Raw genomic sequence first — 16,155 nt, forward strand, 5'->3', positions numbered from 1 at the left:
ACATGAAAAAAATGTTCAGGATCACTAGCCATCAGGGAAATGCTAACAGAAACCACAATGAGATTTCTCCTCACCCCAGTTAGTATGGCTATCATACAGAAACCAAAAATCATTTTGGGGCAGGCACTGTGGCTCAGTGGGTTAAGCCACTGCCTACAGTACTGGCATCCCATATGAGTGCTGGTTTGAGTCCTGGCTGCTCCACTTTGATCCAGCTTTCTGTTAATGAGGCTGAGAAAGCAGTGGATGATGGCTCACATGCCTGGATCCCTGTACCCATGTGGCAGACCTGGATGAAGTTCCTGGCTCCTGGCTTCAATCTAGCCCTGCCTTGGCCATTGTGGTCATTTGGGGAGTGAACCAGCAGAGATTTCTCTCTATCTCTGTAAATTTGCAATTCAAATACATAAATAAATCTTTTTTTTAATCACAGAGTATTTTATTGAACAATTTTAAATGTTGTATGAGTAGACTTCTATAACCACTGAATTATTTTTACAACAGTCAGTATGGTTTTAACTGTTTTTCTGTGAATGTAAGAATATGTACTTGAAAAAAATATAGGCTTGAGAAAGTGGTGATATGCTAGAGTGGAGATGGCTGAGCTTGCTCCACTGCCCCCACTCTCCCCACAGTTTAAGAACATACAGCATCTGCCAGTGCCGCGGCTCACTAGGCTAATCCTCTGCCTGCAGCGCTGGCACCCTGGGTTCTAGTACCGGTTGAGGCACTGGTTCTGTCCCAGTTGCTCCTCTTCCAGTCCAGCTTTCTGCTGTGGCCCAGGAAGGCAGTGGAGGATGGCCCAAGTGCTTGGGCCCTGCACCTGCATGGGAGACCAGGAGGAAGCACCTAGCTCCTGGCTTTGGATTGGCACAGTGCCAGCTGTAGCAGCCATTTAGGGGATGAACCAACAGAAAGAAGACCTTTCTCTCTGTCTCTCTCTCACTGTCTATAACTCTACCTGTCAAAATTTTAAAAAGTAAAAAAATTAAAAAAAAAAAAACATACAGCACCACCTGATGGTTCAGGAGCATGCAAGTAGGGCCCTGTGGTGGCCTATTACTGAATAGTTGCTCAAGAATTGACCTGAGGGGTGGGTGTTGGCAGCCATTATTGATCATTATGTATTTCACCAAGGGGGTCATTTATATGCCATGCAAACTAGAATGAATATTGATAATAAAACTGCTGAGTGTCATAAATTTTTATCAAAATTAACGGGTCAGTTAGGAGCTCTTAAGAAACAGTTGGGGGACTGGAACTGTTGTGCAGCAAGTTAAAGCCCTGGCCTACAATGCTGGCATCCCATATGTGCTCCAGTTCAAGTCCCAGCTGCTCCACTTCTGACTCAGCTCTCTGCTCTGGCCTGGGAAAGAAGTAGAAAAATGGCCCAAGTCCTTGGGCCCCTGCACACATGTGGAAGACCTGGAAGAATCTCCTGGCTCCTGCCTTCAGATCAGCACAGCTCTGGCCATCGCAGCCATTTGGGGAGTGAACTAGAGGATGGCAGAGGCTGACTCTCCTTCCATCTCTCTGCCTTTCTGTAACTGCCTTTCAAATAAATAAATAAATCTTAACAGTAACAACTGTTAGACCAGACTTGCATGGGACACAATTATCCCAATGAGAGACTTCAATGATGCAAAAGCAAAGAGGTTTATTGTTCTAGCTCAAGCTAGGGTCCACTCCTCCAATCATCACAATGGTCATCTGATGAGGACCCATCCCATTTCCTTTGTGGGGTTTATATAGGGTTTTCAGAGACATTCTATACATTATAGCACCATCAGGAAATTATCTCATGCTGTGAGAATTTAAAGAACATCTCTTAAAATTGATTAGTAAATCCAGTAGTGGGAATAGACCTAGTAAAGGTGGTTGGATGGCTTTGGGGTTGATGCTTTTTAAAATGATTGGCTAAAGTATAGGGTCCGAGCCTCTAGGGTGTACGTGCCAAACTGCAGGGATTTGGGATGTGAAAAGACACCTGGATAGCAGGTATTTCCCTGCTATCTGCTGATTGGCTGTTGCTAGGGGAGTTTACCACAAGGGGAGTTTATTTTTCTTCTTTCAGGAGATTTTGCCTTAGGGTTCAGGGTCTGGTCAGTCCTGAGTTACAAGATGGAGGCCTAGTCTAAAATAGCTATGGCTTGATCCAGGCTCAGGTTCTTCACAACAACAAAAAGAAACAGTTGGGTAATAATGAAGCTATTACCCAAGGAGCAGTTGGTTCTGCCCATTTGGGGAATTATTCTTGGAAAATGTTTATATATGCAGACAGTGAACATTGTGCTGGGCTATTTCACAAAAAAAAAACATGATCAAGTTCTTCTATACTGCAAGTCTTTTAATAGATGTCATAACCATGTTTAACATAACACTGATGAAAATGTGAAACACAGCAAATATGCAAGGTGGAAGGCAACATATATCTATAATTGCTTAAAGAATGAGGAGACTCCTCAAGCAGGCTCTATTGCAATTGAGGAAGATATTGATGGTGAAGAAAATGAAGATGCTGTAGTAGCATCTCTGTGCACTCAACACACCTCAGCCATCATCATCTTCAGCATTTGACCCAGGCAGCATGCCATCAGACAGCTATAGTTGAATACAGAGTTCTCTGGGTGTACATGCCCTAGCCTACACACCAGCAAAAGTGCCTCATAGCATGGGTGTAACAAGGAATACTATGCAACCTACTCTATAGGCTATTCCAGCCATTGATCCTGCACTTTTAAGTACAGTTTCCCAAGGCGATACCCACCTCACCCCTGAGGACTTTGTGAGAGCTCAGAAATACTGCAAATATGCTGCCAGTTCTTTGCAATATGAAGCTGTAAGCACTGCCATTCAGAATCTACAGAAAGACCTCAAGTTACTGATGATCAACAGAGAATGAAGCCTTTGTACAACAGATCCACGTATCTTTGGCATAAAGAATTAACTCCATTACTCTGTCTTCAGCCTATCAAGAGTACAGTTTCAAGAAAGACTTCAGTTGAGTTGAATATGACAATAAAATCTGTGTGTATCAGATTCCTTTTGAAGCATTCATCAGTAGCCTCAACCAGTTTTTATTGTCCATTTAATGGCTCCAATAATTTATGGGTACATAGGGCTGATGTTGGCAAGATCCTAAAAACACCCTTTGAACCCTGCTTCAGCAAATGAAAACACAGAAAATATATATTGGAAATAAGCTTTATTAATTTACATACATGAAATTTTTTAAAAGCCATAATATTTGGACAAAGAAATCATATTACTTTGCTGTAAAATTCTAAATCTAATGAAAGATTCCAGAATTGTCTAGATGAGAGATTACCTTATTGTTTTCCTTAAGACTTATAAAACAAATACAAATGTCCTAAAGTGTTAGATTAACATGAAAAACTTATGTTCAAAACACAATTTTTATTCATTAGAGTTGACAGAAGGAAAAATCATTCAGTAAAGAGGTAGAAATGCTTTCAGAGTTAGTATTAATAATGTTGGTTTCCCAAATGGTTTTTCCTGAATTTGCTGTGTTAAAAAAAATAGATACAAAGATTCTTTTTAAATAAAACTTAAAGTATAGGCTTGTATTGAATAAGATGTATCTAAACTTCATAAAATGCTGTTATTTTAATATAAAACATGCATAAGCATGTGTTTTAAACATAAATAATTGATTATAAAAGCTTGTGTTTCTACTCAAATACACCTGTGAAAAAAAATTACAATTTATCCACAAAATGATTTAGAATTTCCTAACAGTATCTAACTTAAATAATGAAGTAAAACATACTAAAACATCTTTTGTTTGTGTGAATTTAATTACAGCACCTTAAATTAGCATTTTGCATCCTAAAGGTTTTTAAAAGTTTTGAAAAGGAGATAAACTCCATGAGGTTGGTAGATTTTCTGTTCTAAATTCTTCATATACTTGGGGCTGGTGCTGTGGTGCAGAGGTTAATCCTCTGCCTGTGGTGCCGGCATCCCATATGGATGCCGGTTCTAGTCCTGGCTGCCCCTCTTCCAGTCTAGTTCTGTGTTATGGCCTGGAACAGCAGTGGAAGATGGCCCAAGTGCTTGGGCCCCTGCACCCGCATGGGATACCAGGAAGCAGCAGCTGGCTCCTGGCTTTAGATCTGTGCAGCTCTGGCCATTGCAGCCATCTGGAGAGTGAACCAATGGAAGGAAGACCTTTCTCTCTGCCTCTCCCTCTCTCTATCTGTAATTCTACCTCTCAAATAAATAAATAAAATCTTAAAAATATATATTCTTTTTTTTTTGGAAAGGCAGAGTGGACAGTGAGAGAGAGAGAGACAGAGAGCCTTTTCTGTTGGTTCACCCTCCAATGGCCACTGCAGCTGGCATGCTGCGGCTGGTGCACCATGCTGATCTGAAGCCAGGAGCCAGGTGCCCCCTCCCAGTCTCCCATGCAGGTGCAGGGCCCAAGAACCTGGGCCATCCTCCACTGCACTCCTGGGCCACAGCAGAGAGCTGGACTGAAAGAGGAGCAACTGGGACAGAATTCAGTGCCCTGACCGGGACTAGAACCCTATGTGCCGGTGCTGCAGGCAGAGGATTAGCCTATTGAGCACGGTGCCATCCCAAAAAATATATTCTTTATATACTCATATTAATTACAACCTCTTATTTTAGAAAAATGAGGGTTAATGGTTTATGACTTCTGCTAGTCTGTGATTGTTACAAAGTAAAACTTCTAAAAAAAATTAATTAATTTTCTATGCCATTTCCAATTTAACACCAGGTTTTTTTTTTTGTTTTGTTTTTTATTTCCAATTATCTTTATATACAGAAGACTGATTCAGTATATAATTAGTAAAGATCTCATCAGTTTGTACCCACGCAGAAACACAAAGTGTAAAAATACTGTTTCAGTACTAGTTATAGCATCACTTCACATTGGACAACACATTAAGGACAGATCTCACAGGGGATGTAAGTATACAGTGACTCTTTTTGCTGACTTAACAATTTGACACTCCTGTTCATGGCGTCAGTAATCTCCCTAGGCTCTAGTCATGAGTTGCCAGGGCTATGGAAGCCTTTAGAGTTCGCTGACTTTGATCTTATTCCCATAGGGTCATAGTCAAAGTGGAAGTTCTCTCCTCCCTTCAGAGAAAGGTACTTCCTTCTTTGATGGCCCATTCTTTCCACTGAGATCTCACTCACAGAGATCTTTCATTTAGGTCTTCTTCTTTTTTTTTCTTTTCCATGGTGTCTTGGCTTTCTGTCTTTAATGTGCTGTACACTCTTATTTAATGCTATAACTAGTACTCCAACAGTATTTTTTTTTCACTATGTGTTGCTATATGGCGGCAAACTGTTGAAATCGTTACCTAATATATACTAAACTGATCTTCTATATATAAAGAGAATTGAAAATGAATCATGATGTGATTGGAAGGGGAGAGGGATTGGGAAAGGGGAGGGTTGCGGGTGGGAGGGAAGTTTTGGGAGGGGGAAGCCATTGTAACCCATAAGCTGTACTTTGGAAATTTATATTCATTAAATAAAAGTTTAATTTAAAAAAAAAAAGTAAAACTTCTAGTCAAGGTATGAATTTGTAAATTCCTTATCTGCAATCAACTTATTGTAATAAAAATTGTGGTACTAAATTAATAGTCTTTAAATAAATACAAATTAGGAGAATATTTAGCAACTTAAAAACACCTGGCTATCAAAATTATTCAGATGCAGACAAGATAAGCCTCCTTGTGGGGTAACCACATGCTGAGTTTCTATTTTTTTATTTACATGTCTCACTGTCACAGGCTGAACAGCAACAGAACACAGTATGAGAATGATGAGCACTCCTCTAATTCTAGAGACATATGTGCCCTGTCAGGACTTCATTGGCCTAACTGTAGATGCTAACAATGCAAGTCCTTTTAAGAAACTAGTCATAGAAAATAATCAAAGAACAAAAGAGAACTCCAAAAGAAATCAGACATCATCTCATAAATATATGAAGAGTAAAAGACTCAGGAATAAATGTTTCTGTTCTCAAGAGAATTGTGGGGCCGGCGCCATGGTGCAGTAGGTTAATCCTCCACCTCTAGCACCGGCATCCCATATGGGCACCGTTTCTAGTTCCAGCTGCTCCTCTTTCAATCCAGCTCTCTGCTATGGCCTGGGAAAGCAGTAGAAGATGGCCCAAGTGCTTGAACCTCTGCACCCATGGGAGACTGGGAAGAAGCACCTGGCTCCTGGCTTTGGATCGAGCAGCACTGGCTGTTCAGCCATTTGGGGAGTGAACCAATGGATGGAAGACCTTTCTCTGTCTCTACCTCTCACTGTCAGAAACTTTGCCTCTCAAATAAATAAATAAAATCTTTCAAAAAATCTGTTAAAGTGAATTGCAACCACTATTGTATGTTTTCTTTTGCAACTTCAAGTGGACATAGTTCATAAAATAAAATGAATCATGGTTTCATAAACACTAAAGCTTATCATAGACAATTGGTACCAATGAATAGCTTCTTTCATAGTCTCTCTTTATAAATAATTAATAAACCAATTATTTTCTTCCTACTCTGCAAAGCCAATTAATTGATTTCAAATTTAGAATTTTCCAATCACCCAGAAATGCACAATGTTAATGCTTTTGGAGCTTTATAAGAGCATAAAATAGCAATTTTTAATTCTTGCACTTTTTAACATTAGAGAGTTCTAAGACATTAAATGGTATTTTTCTTTCTAACCCATGTAAGACTGATAATGTGCAGAAAAAATTGAGGATTTTCATTATGCAGAAAAATAATTGTGCTTTGCCTAGAATCATGCTTCAACTTTGGTTATTTTTCCTCTCCACTGAAGCCAGGAAGAAGAGAGTCCTGTGAAACTAATGAAATGCCCCTGGTATTCTTAAATGATTACTTTTTGGACAGGAACTTCCAAGAAACAACACCACAGTTGTAGTGAACTTTTCCTGCGGTTGGAATCTTCTCTTTGCTTCCAGGAGACCAAGAGAAGCCACCTGGAGATCTCAGGGGAAGGCCACGTGGGGATGGAGAGGCAGGCATCTCTTCTGGAAGCAGTTGTGTCTGTGAAATTTTTTGCTCATGGCAAATTTGACAGGTCTCTATCCATTGATAAAGAAAAGACTCATCATAAAAATTAGTAATGCAGAAAAAAAATCATTGAAATTTCATTTTTTTCTGCCACAGGCAAGTGGAACATCTCTCACAGTAAAACAGACTGTAAAGAGTCTATCCAATATCTCTGGCTCTCCTCACATTCTAAGGACAGACCTTGGAGAACTTCCAGCTGCCTCTTCCAGAAAGGTAAATCAATAAATAAATTGTTAATAAAAAGAAAAAGGAGGTAACTTTTTTCTGTATTTCTGGATAGGATTCCTGTCATTGAATCAATATCTCATGATTTTTATTCATTTTTCCTTCTTTGGAATTGGGATAGGAGTAGGCAAAAACAAGCATGAAAGAAGGGGGAAAAAGCTTAAAGTACCAGATTATAAAGTAGCAACAAATGGACAGGAAGGCTGGAGATGAAGGGGTAAAGACTAGGTTAGGGAAAAAAGCCAGCTTATTAAATCCTTAAAAAGAGAAAGGAAGAAAGGAGGAGGAAATAGAGAAGTATGGTTATGTTCTTCTGGAATTACATTCTTATGCAATCTGTTCTCTTTGTATTAATAAAAATAAAATTTTTAACAATTGAAAGTTCATTCCTTTATTGCATCACTACTGCCTCATTCCAACACTCTATGAAAACAGAATCCAAAGGCAGGCATAGGTTGCAGGGAGGGGCACAGTGCAAGTGGCAGTGACAGCCCTATTTCTCTAATATCAAATTCTGCACCCCAACTTCTAATCCAGCAAAGTTCTACACATCACCCAAAGTCAATTTCAGAAAATAAACCACTAGGGCAAAAGCTCAGAGAAAATCAATGACCTCATTATTCTTTGCCTGTGAAGTACTCATAAAAATTAGCATGCTGCTAAAGAAAGTGAGACGATGGCCAAGCTATGTATAAAGAACACAGGGATGCAAAGTCAGCAGGCAGTTTGGTGTTTTATGAGCACCCAAAGTGAACTGCAGATGATGGAAGGGGATGCATCACAGAATGGGAGCTGAGGAGGCAGCCCAGCCAGCAGTGATCACCAAGCCTTTAACCTGAGATTTATGAGTATTTGTGAAGTGTATAGATGAGGTCTACCTATAACAACAGTAATTACTTTTTCCTTAGGACAAAAGGCAAAACACATTTTTTTCCAATTTTTATCTGTTTTTCATTTTATTTGAAAGACAGGGGGAGATGGAGTGGAGGAGAGATTTCTTCCATTTTCTGGTACCCACCCAAATGCTCACAACAGCAGGCAATGTTCAGCCTGAAGCAAGGATCCTGGAATTCCATGCAGGCCTGGGTGAGTTCAGTTAATTCTGAGGACACACAGTCTTCAGTGACACCTGTCTTTATAAAGACACATCTCAATACAAAATAAAACTCCCTACTCAGGACTTTGGCGATCCAAGAGGAAACTTTCAAATATTTTGAAGATGAATGCAAAACAGAAATCTGGAGACTTCTGTGAGCCAACAAGTTCCCTGCCTACCTGAGAATCAGCCTAGTCACCAAGGAGATCAAGGGAAGAGAACCAAGCAAAGCCACTTGAGACCTGTGCCCAGAGCCTTATCTCTTGAGTGAGCATAAAGGCAGCCCAGTCATTGGGCACTGGCAGTTTTGGACTACCTTAATCCTGAAGTGGGTACACAAACTAGTCAACTCCAATTTGGGCTGAGTTATCAGACTGGAAGTCTGGACAAAGATTGTCACCCATTAAGGAATCTGGACACAGGAATGGACAAAAAAGAACCATCAGGAGATGTGCACAATAGGAGTCAGAGTACTAAGTGGGTAATAAATGCACAGATCCTAGACCAAGGCAACAGGCAATGCCAACCTTCTCTTTTGTTACAAAATTTTCTTATTTTATCTTAAAGGCCTTGAGAAACAGATCTGCAGACATCTCATGTGTAAGACAAACATGCATCATTCATAATTGGCCTATAAATATTATTATTCTTGTCCTGATCAATGAGCCTCAAGAACTAGCTCAGGGAGGGGCTCAGGGAATCACTTAAGTCTCATTTCTAGGGGAGTACACATCCTCTATGAACTGCTTCTTCCAAAACATTTCTCCAATTTTCTAGGAGAAATACATCAACTCTGAAGAGGCTACTTTTTTTTTTTTATTTGATAGAGCCCAATACCTGTCTTGGGAATCACCTGTGATACCAGGTAAATGGATAAGAAAGCCAATTGGAATCATCTACTAGAAGATGAGATACTTTACCCAAATCATTATATTTCACTCTACAGAAAAATGCAAACTGAATCACAAAGAACTCCAGTCAATCATTCCCCTGGCTTAAGCAAAGGGCATATTTGCATTACTCCAGATATGCAGGCCTCTCTTTCTGTTGTACCTTCATGTGGACTATCTATATAGGGATACAGAGTGAGGGGGAGGCTGCAGCAGTAAAAATGGTCACTGTTTCAATTATGAAACTGATTTTTAATTATCTCAAATTCAGTCATAAAAATTCTGCTCTAAGCAAGACACACATAAAGCCAAGCTCATCCCTTTCTCAACAAAAATTTAATGCTAACTGCATATTTAGGAGTGTACTATTGTATTTAATTCCAGTACTTCTCTACATCTTATAAGATTTTAATTATTTGAGAGGTCAAATTATAGACAGTGAGAGGAAGAGACAGAGATAAAAGTCTTCCATCTGCTGGTTCACTCCCCAAATGGCTATAACAGATAGAGCTACGCTGATCTGAAGCCAGGAACCAGGAGCTTCTTCTCTGTCCCCTACTTGGGTATAGGGGCCTAAGCACTTGAGCCATCTTCTACTGTTTTTTCAGGTCATAGACATAGCTGAGAGCTGGATCAGAAGAAGAGCAGCTGGGACTAGAACCAGTGCCCATATAGGATGCCAGTGCCACAGGCAGAGGATTAAACTACAGTACCAGCCCCTCTATATATTATAAGCACATCTTATCTGTAAGAAGAAAACTGAAAAGTGAGTCAAGTATATCACAAATTATGTTAGAAATTATCTCTATTTAAAAAAAAAAGGAAAACCCTATAATAGAAATCTGCACAAATGACCTGTGTCCTATTACTTTATCCTTTAGAATACTTTTCAAGATTTCTTCCAGCCTTCACATCTTCCCTTGTTCCTCATACCCTTTCTACATCACTGCCTCTCTGTCCCTGCAGCTCTCTCCCTTTGGAAGCAGTCTTGTGGACTGTCAATCATTATTTCAAAATGTTTTGTAGGGAGGGCCTGAATGGCCTTCTAATATCCCTTAAATATATGTTTCCATAAAAGAGACGATAGAGGGGCTGGTATTGTGTCCCAGCAGGGAAAGCTGCTGCCTGCACTGCTGGCATCCCATGTGGGCACTGGTTTGAGTCTCAGCTGCTCCATTTCTGATCCAGCTCTCTTCTAAGGTCTGGGGAAGCAGTAGAAGATGACCCAAGTCCTTGGGCCCCTGCACCCATGTGAGATAACTGGAAGAGGCTCCCGGCTCTTGGCTTCAGTTCAGGGTAGCTCCAGCCATTGCAGCCATCTGGGAAGTAAACCAGAAGATGGAAGGCCTTTCTCCCTCTCTCTCTCTCTGCCTCTGCTTCTCTCTAACTCTGCCTTTCAAATAAAAATAGTAATAATAAAAACAGACAGTAGAGCATAGTGGGAAAGCCATTGCCTGTGTTACTGGCATTCTATATTGTGCATGAGTTCATGTCCCAGCTGCTCTACTTCTGATCCAGCTCTTTCATGTGCCTAGGAAAGCTACAAAGTTTGGTGCCTATGCTCCTACTCCCACATGGGAAATGTGGAAGAAAATACTGGCTCCTGACTAATCCAGATTCAACCCCAGGTGCTGTGGCCATTAGGGGTGTGAAACAGTGGATAATGATTTACATCTCTTTCCCTCTTTCTAACTCTGCCTTTCAAATAAAAATAATAATAATAAAACAGACAGTAGAGCATACTGGGAAAGCCATCGCCTGTGATGCTGGTATTCCATATTGTGCATGAGTTCATGTCCCAGCTGCTGCTCTACTTCTGATCCAGCTCCTTCATGTGCCTAAGAAAGCTACAAAAGATGGTGCTTGTGCTACTCCCTCATGGGAAATGTGGAAGATACTGGCTCCTGACTTTAATCCAGTCCAACTGCAGCTATTGTGGCCAATAGGGGTGTGAACCAGTGGATAAATGATTTATGTCTCTCTCTCATTGTAACTCTGCCTTTCAAATAAATATTTTTAATTTTTTTAAAAAAATTAACAAATGACCCTGAATATTCTGACTCATCTTGACATGTAACAGGAGCCAAGAAAGTTGCTGCTGACTTTAGTAGTGCCTCCTCAATCCGTTCTATAAGAAAAAAATATGTATTTCTTTTGCTATCCAAGCACTCAAATCCAAAAGAAATAATACTACCCAGTACAGCTCTGTTTAAGGCTGCTCCTGCACTGAAGAAAAGTAAAGGAGCAAGGGACCTAAACCTTGTGTGGCAGGGTGACAGCCCCCTCCTCACTCTGCATCTGAGTTTCTGGTTAGAGATGGAGACAAAGGCAACTCCAGATACTGCAGCGGTACACAAACAGCCTCAATCACAGACACACCTTGTGTGTGTGCAATAGAAGGAGAGCACGGAGCACTATGTAAGGAAGGAATACATTGAACAAAAAAGGAAAGGATGTGAATGGATTTAGCAAAGAATTTCCCCACTCTGCTGATCACGATCTCAAGGATGTCAAGGCCAGAATTCCATTTCACTTTGGAAAACCCACTCCATAAAGTTTTCTCCACCTAGGTGTATTCTTCTGTGAAGAATCTGTCTTCCTGTGAGAGAGGGCACTACCACAGACTGAAAACCAGTCAAAAAGCAGAGTGATGGCTTTAATTCTCAGAGGTGAATGGACAACCACATCTATGAATTCTGCCTTGAAAAATAAGCTTCCTTCTGCTCTAGGAAGCTATATAGGTTTGGGCTAAAATGAGAAACACAGAGACCAGCTGGTCTTTTAGGTGAGAAGAAAGGAAGCTTGAGTTCCAGTTGTTACTTTGTAGCATGTTAGTTTTGAGAGGATTTCATTTTCCACTTCTATTTGAAGAAATGGAAAGGTAGAATCAGTGCCAGCCTAACACATGGCAGCTTTAGCCACTGATGACATCACAGCTTGCTACCCAAAAGTGGCAGCCAAAATAAACTCAACAAATGAGAACCAAAATAAAACAGAAGAGTCTAACATAATACCAACAGTTGTTCAGCAGATATCACCAAGATCTTGACACACAAGTCATCAGAAGGACAAAGGGTGGGTCTGGCTTTGTGGCACAGTGGATTAAGCCACCACAAAATAAAATGCTGGGATCCAATATGTGTGTCCACCCTTTATATCCACATGGAGATCTGGAAGAAGCTACTGGCTTCTGGCTTCAGATCAGCTCAGATCTGGCCACTGCAGCCATTTGGGAAGTAAAGTGAACCAGCAGACTGAAGACCTCTCTATCTGTTTCTATCTCTATCGTAACTCTGTCAAATAAATAAAATAAATCTTTAAAAAAAAAGTCAGAGTTATAGAGAGGAGGGAGAGTCAGATGGGATAGCATTGTGGATTAGCAGGTAAAGCTGCTGCCTGCAGTGCTGGCATCTGGTATAGGCACCAGTTCATGTCCTGGCTGCTCCACTTCTGAATCAGTTCTCTGCTAGTAGCCCTGGAAAAGTACAACATGGTCTAATACCTGGGTCCTTGCCACCCAAGTGGGAGACTTGAATGAAGCTCTTAGTGCCTGGCTGGGGCCTGGCCCAGTCTTGGCCATTGCAGCCATCTAGGGAGTACACCAGCAGATGGAAAATCTCTTTCTCATTCTCTCCCTTTCTCTATCTCTGCCTTGCAAATAAATAAATAAATGCTAAAAAAGAGAGAGATCTTCCATCTGACATGGCTGCAATGGCCAGGACTGAAGCACACAGAAACCAGGAGCCAGGCACTTCATCTGGGTCTCCCACATGGGTTACAATGGCCCAAACACTTGAGTCATCCTCTGCTGCTTTTCTCAGGCCATCAGCAGGGAGCTAGGTTAGAAGTGGAGCAACTGGGACATGAACTGCTGCTCATCTGGGAATCTGGCATTGCAGATGGTGGCTTTCCCCATTGTGCCACAATGTCAGCCCCATGATTGCCAGTTTGAGTCACAGCTGTTCCACTTCTGATCCAGCTCCCTGTTAACACAACTGGGGAAGCAGAAACAGATGGCACAAGTACTTGGGTCCTTGCACCAACATGGAACACTGGGTTGGACTTCCAGGCTGGGCCAGCATTATTCATTGCAGTCTCTTGAGTGAACCAGCAGATGCAAGATCCCCATCCTTCTGTCTCTGACTCTTTCTCTGTAACTCTGCTTTAAAATAAAATTTTTAAATCTTAATAAAATATAGAGAAAGTGTGAGAGAGTAGCCACAGTAAAGTAACAGAGCAAAGCTACAGTTGTGCTGTCCCTCAGCAGCCTTCTGCCTTAAGTGGGAAGTCTCTGGCTTACAGACACTAACATAAAAGACACATTCACAACACATTTCAAAACAAAGATGAGAGGTTTACAAGGCATATTGATTTTATGATGACTTTCATTCATTAGGTACACTGGGTTTAGGTATATGCCTTTTGTGCAGCCAAGTTAACCCAGGGACTAATTCAAAGAGAAACATTGAGGAAGATGTGCTGCTAGGGGAGAGAGAGCTGCAATGTGTCATTGTTCTTGCAGCATCATAAAGAGAAGGAAAAGGGCTACTCATGTCCATGGTTATAAGGAGAACAGAAGCACAAACATTTCAGAAGGGGGGAGCAAATTTCAAATATAGTTATTTTAAGAAAATAAAATGAAGTAAATTTCAGAATATAATGTGGGGTAGAAAAACGCCATCAGTTCATCAATTCTCACAGGGATCCAGGAAAACTGCCCTGCCTACCCATAGACCAAATGTTTCAGATACATTTTCTGATTAAATTCAGAAGATTACAGGAATCAGCACTCTGGGTGTTCAAATGCCAAATTAAGTTTTAGTTTGCACTATGGGCAGATGTAGCCAATTACTCAGATCATGAGAAAAATTTTTCCATAAGAAGGAATATGAAATATTCAGTCACACAGAATAACTGTGCTTAGTGCTCAAAGTGAACCCCAGGATAAGCACCCAGAAAACCTGTTAGGTCTTGGGGCCAGCTCCGTGGTGCAGCAGTAAAAGTTTATTTATTTATTTAAAAGGCAGAGTTACAGAGAGGCAGGGCACAGAGAGGTCTTCCATGCACTGATTCACTCTGAAAATGGCTGCAATGCCAGAGCTGGATCTAGCTGAAGCCAGGAGCCAGAAGCTTCTGTCAGGTCTCCCATGCAGTGCAGAACTCAAGAACTTGGGCCATCTCCACTGCTTTCCCAGGCCACGGCAGGAAGCTGGATCTCAAACAAGCACCCATATGGGATGGCAGCACTGTAGGTGGCAGCCTCACCTGCCATGTCACAGTGCCAGCCCTCAAAATAAACCTATTTTAAAAAGCATTTTAAATGAGGGATGGGAGAGAGTTTGTTTATCCAAAGCAAGGATAACATAACATAACTACTACACAGAAGCTCCTGGCTTTGGATCGGCATAGCTGCGACCACTGTAGCCAATTGGGGAGTGAACCAGCAGATGAAGACTTCTCTCTCTCTGCCTCTCCTCTCTGTAGCTCTGACTTTCAAGTAAAATAAATAAATCTTTAAAAAAAATAAGGTAACTACTAGTACTCATTAACTTAAAAAATATAGAAATTTAATGAAACTCAAAATATAACCAAAATCATCATCTACTACAAATTATAATCTTTATTCTGAGAGTCATATTAGAAAAAATTTAACCCCTCCTTTCCTTTGAAAAATGCACATGGGACTGGTGTAGTAGGTTAAGCAGACCCTGGCAGTGCCAGCACCCAACATGGGCACTGGTTCAAGACCTGGCTGCTCCATTTCCAATATAGCTCCCTAATTCACCTGGGAAAGCAAAGGATGATGGCCCAAGTGTTTGGGCCCCTGAAATCAAGTGTGAGAACCAGAAGAAGCTCCTAGCTTCTCGTTTTAGCCTGGCCCAGCCCAAGTCATTGTGGCCATTTGAGGAGTGAACCAATGGATGGAAGACCTCTCTCTGTCTTTCCATCTCTCTGTAAATCTGCTGTTCAAGTAAATAAAATGAATTTAAAAAAAAAACCTATACAATGTTGTATTTTGGTTATTCCCTCATACAAACAAAGCTCAGATGAACTGTAGATGAATCCTCCTGGCTTGATGCAATTCAGAAGGAGGATTGCTTTCTGCCACCCTGTGCTAGACATCAATGAGAGTTATTAATGGGAAGATGAAAGGACACATCAGACTGCTTCCTTACATGGCACCTTTTCTTAAAGACATCACTGCTACATTATCAGATTATGTCTCTCATGTGAAACATCTCTCTCCTAAAAATTTTAAAGAACTTGCCAGAAACTTTAGCAGAGCAGGGGATGATGTGCCAAGAACAGTGAGTTAGCCTGAGTAGTCCAGGAATCCTGTTCTTGGCTGTTTTCAAGTTCATATTAATGTCCACACAACATACTTGCTGAGAAAGTGTCTTACAGTTGTTTCCTGGGTGTGAAGCAACTCTTTTCAGCAAAAACACATAACTGCTTGTCCACTCACAAGCACTGTGATAGGGAGTACATGGGAGAAAAGGTCAAAAACACACTGGGTTTCAGAGGAAGAATGCTGTTACCCTAGCAACCTCTATCCAGGATTCCCTTTCTATTTTTACTTCCTAGGTAACCTCACTATGCTAAATGAGTTTCACAGATTAGTAATCTGGTGACAACAGGACTCTAACAGAATCTATGAATCACTCAGTTAATCAAGTGAAAACTTCATTATACTTAAAGTCTATAGCAATAGTTTTTAGGGCCACATTGCTTTTTTTTAAAAGATGTTTTATTTATTTATTTGAGAGGTAGAATTACAGATAGTGAGATGGATAGACAAAGAGAAAGGTCTTCCTTCTGCTGGTTCACTCCCCAGTTGGCCAAAATGGCCAGAAGAGCT

General features: G+C 40.8%; 1 pseudogene; it reads left to right on the forward strand.

The window, feature by feature from the left end:
• Window positions 1-596: 596 nt before the first annotated feature.
• Window positions 597-2,902, forward strand: LOC133754941 (vacuolar protein sorting-associated protein VTA1 homolog; annotated as a pseudogene).
• Window positions 2,903-16,155: the final 13,253 nt, after the last annotated feature.

The sequence above is a fragment of the Lepus europaeus genome, unplaced genomic scaffold (genome assembly GCF_033115175.1).
Source record: "Lepus europaeus isolate LE1 unplaced genomic scaffold, mLepTim1.pri SCAFFOLD_337, whole genome shotgun sequence".
In the NCBI taxonomy this organism is placed as follows: domain Eukaryota; kingdom Metazoa; phylum Chordata; class Mammalia; order Lagomorpha; family Leporidae; genus Lepus; species Lepus europaeus.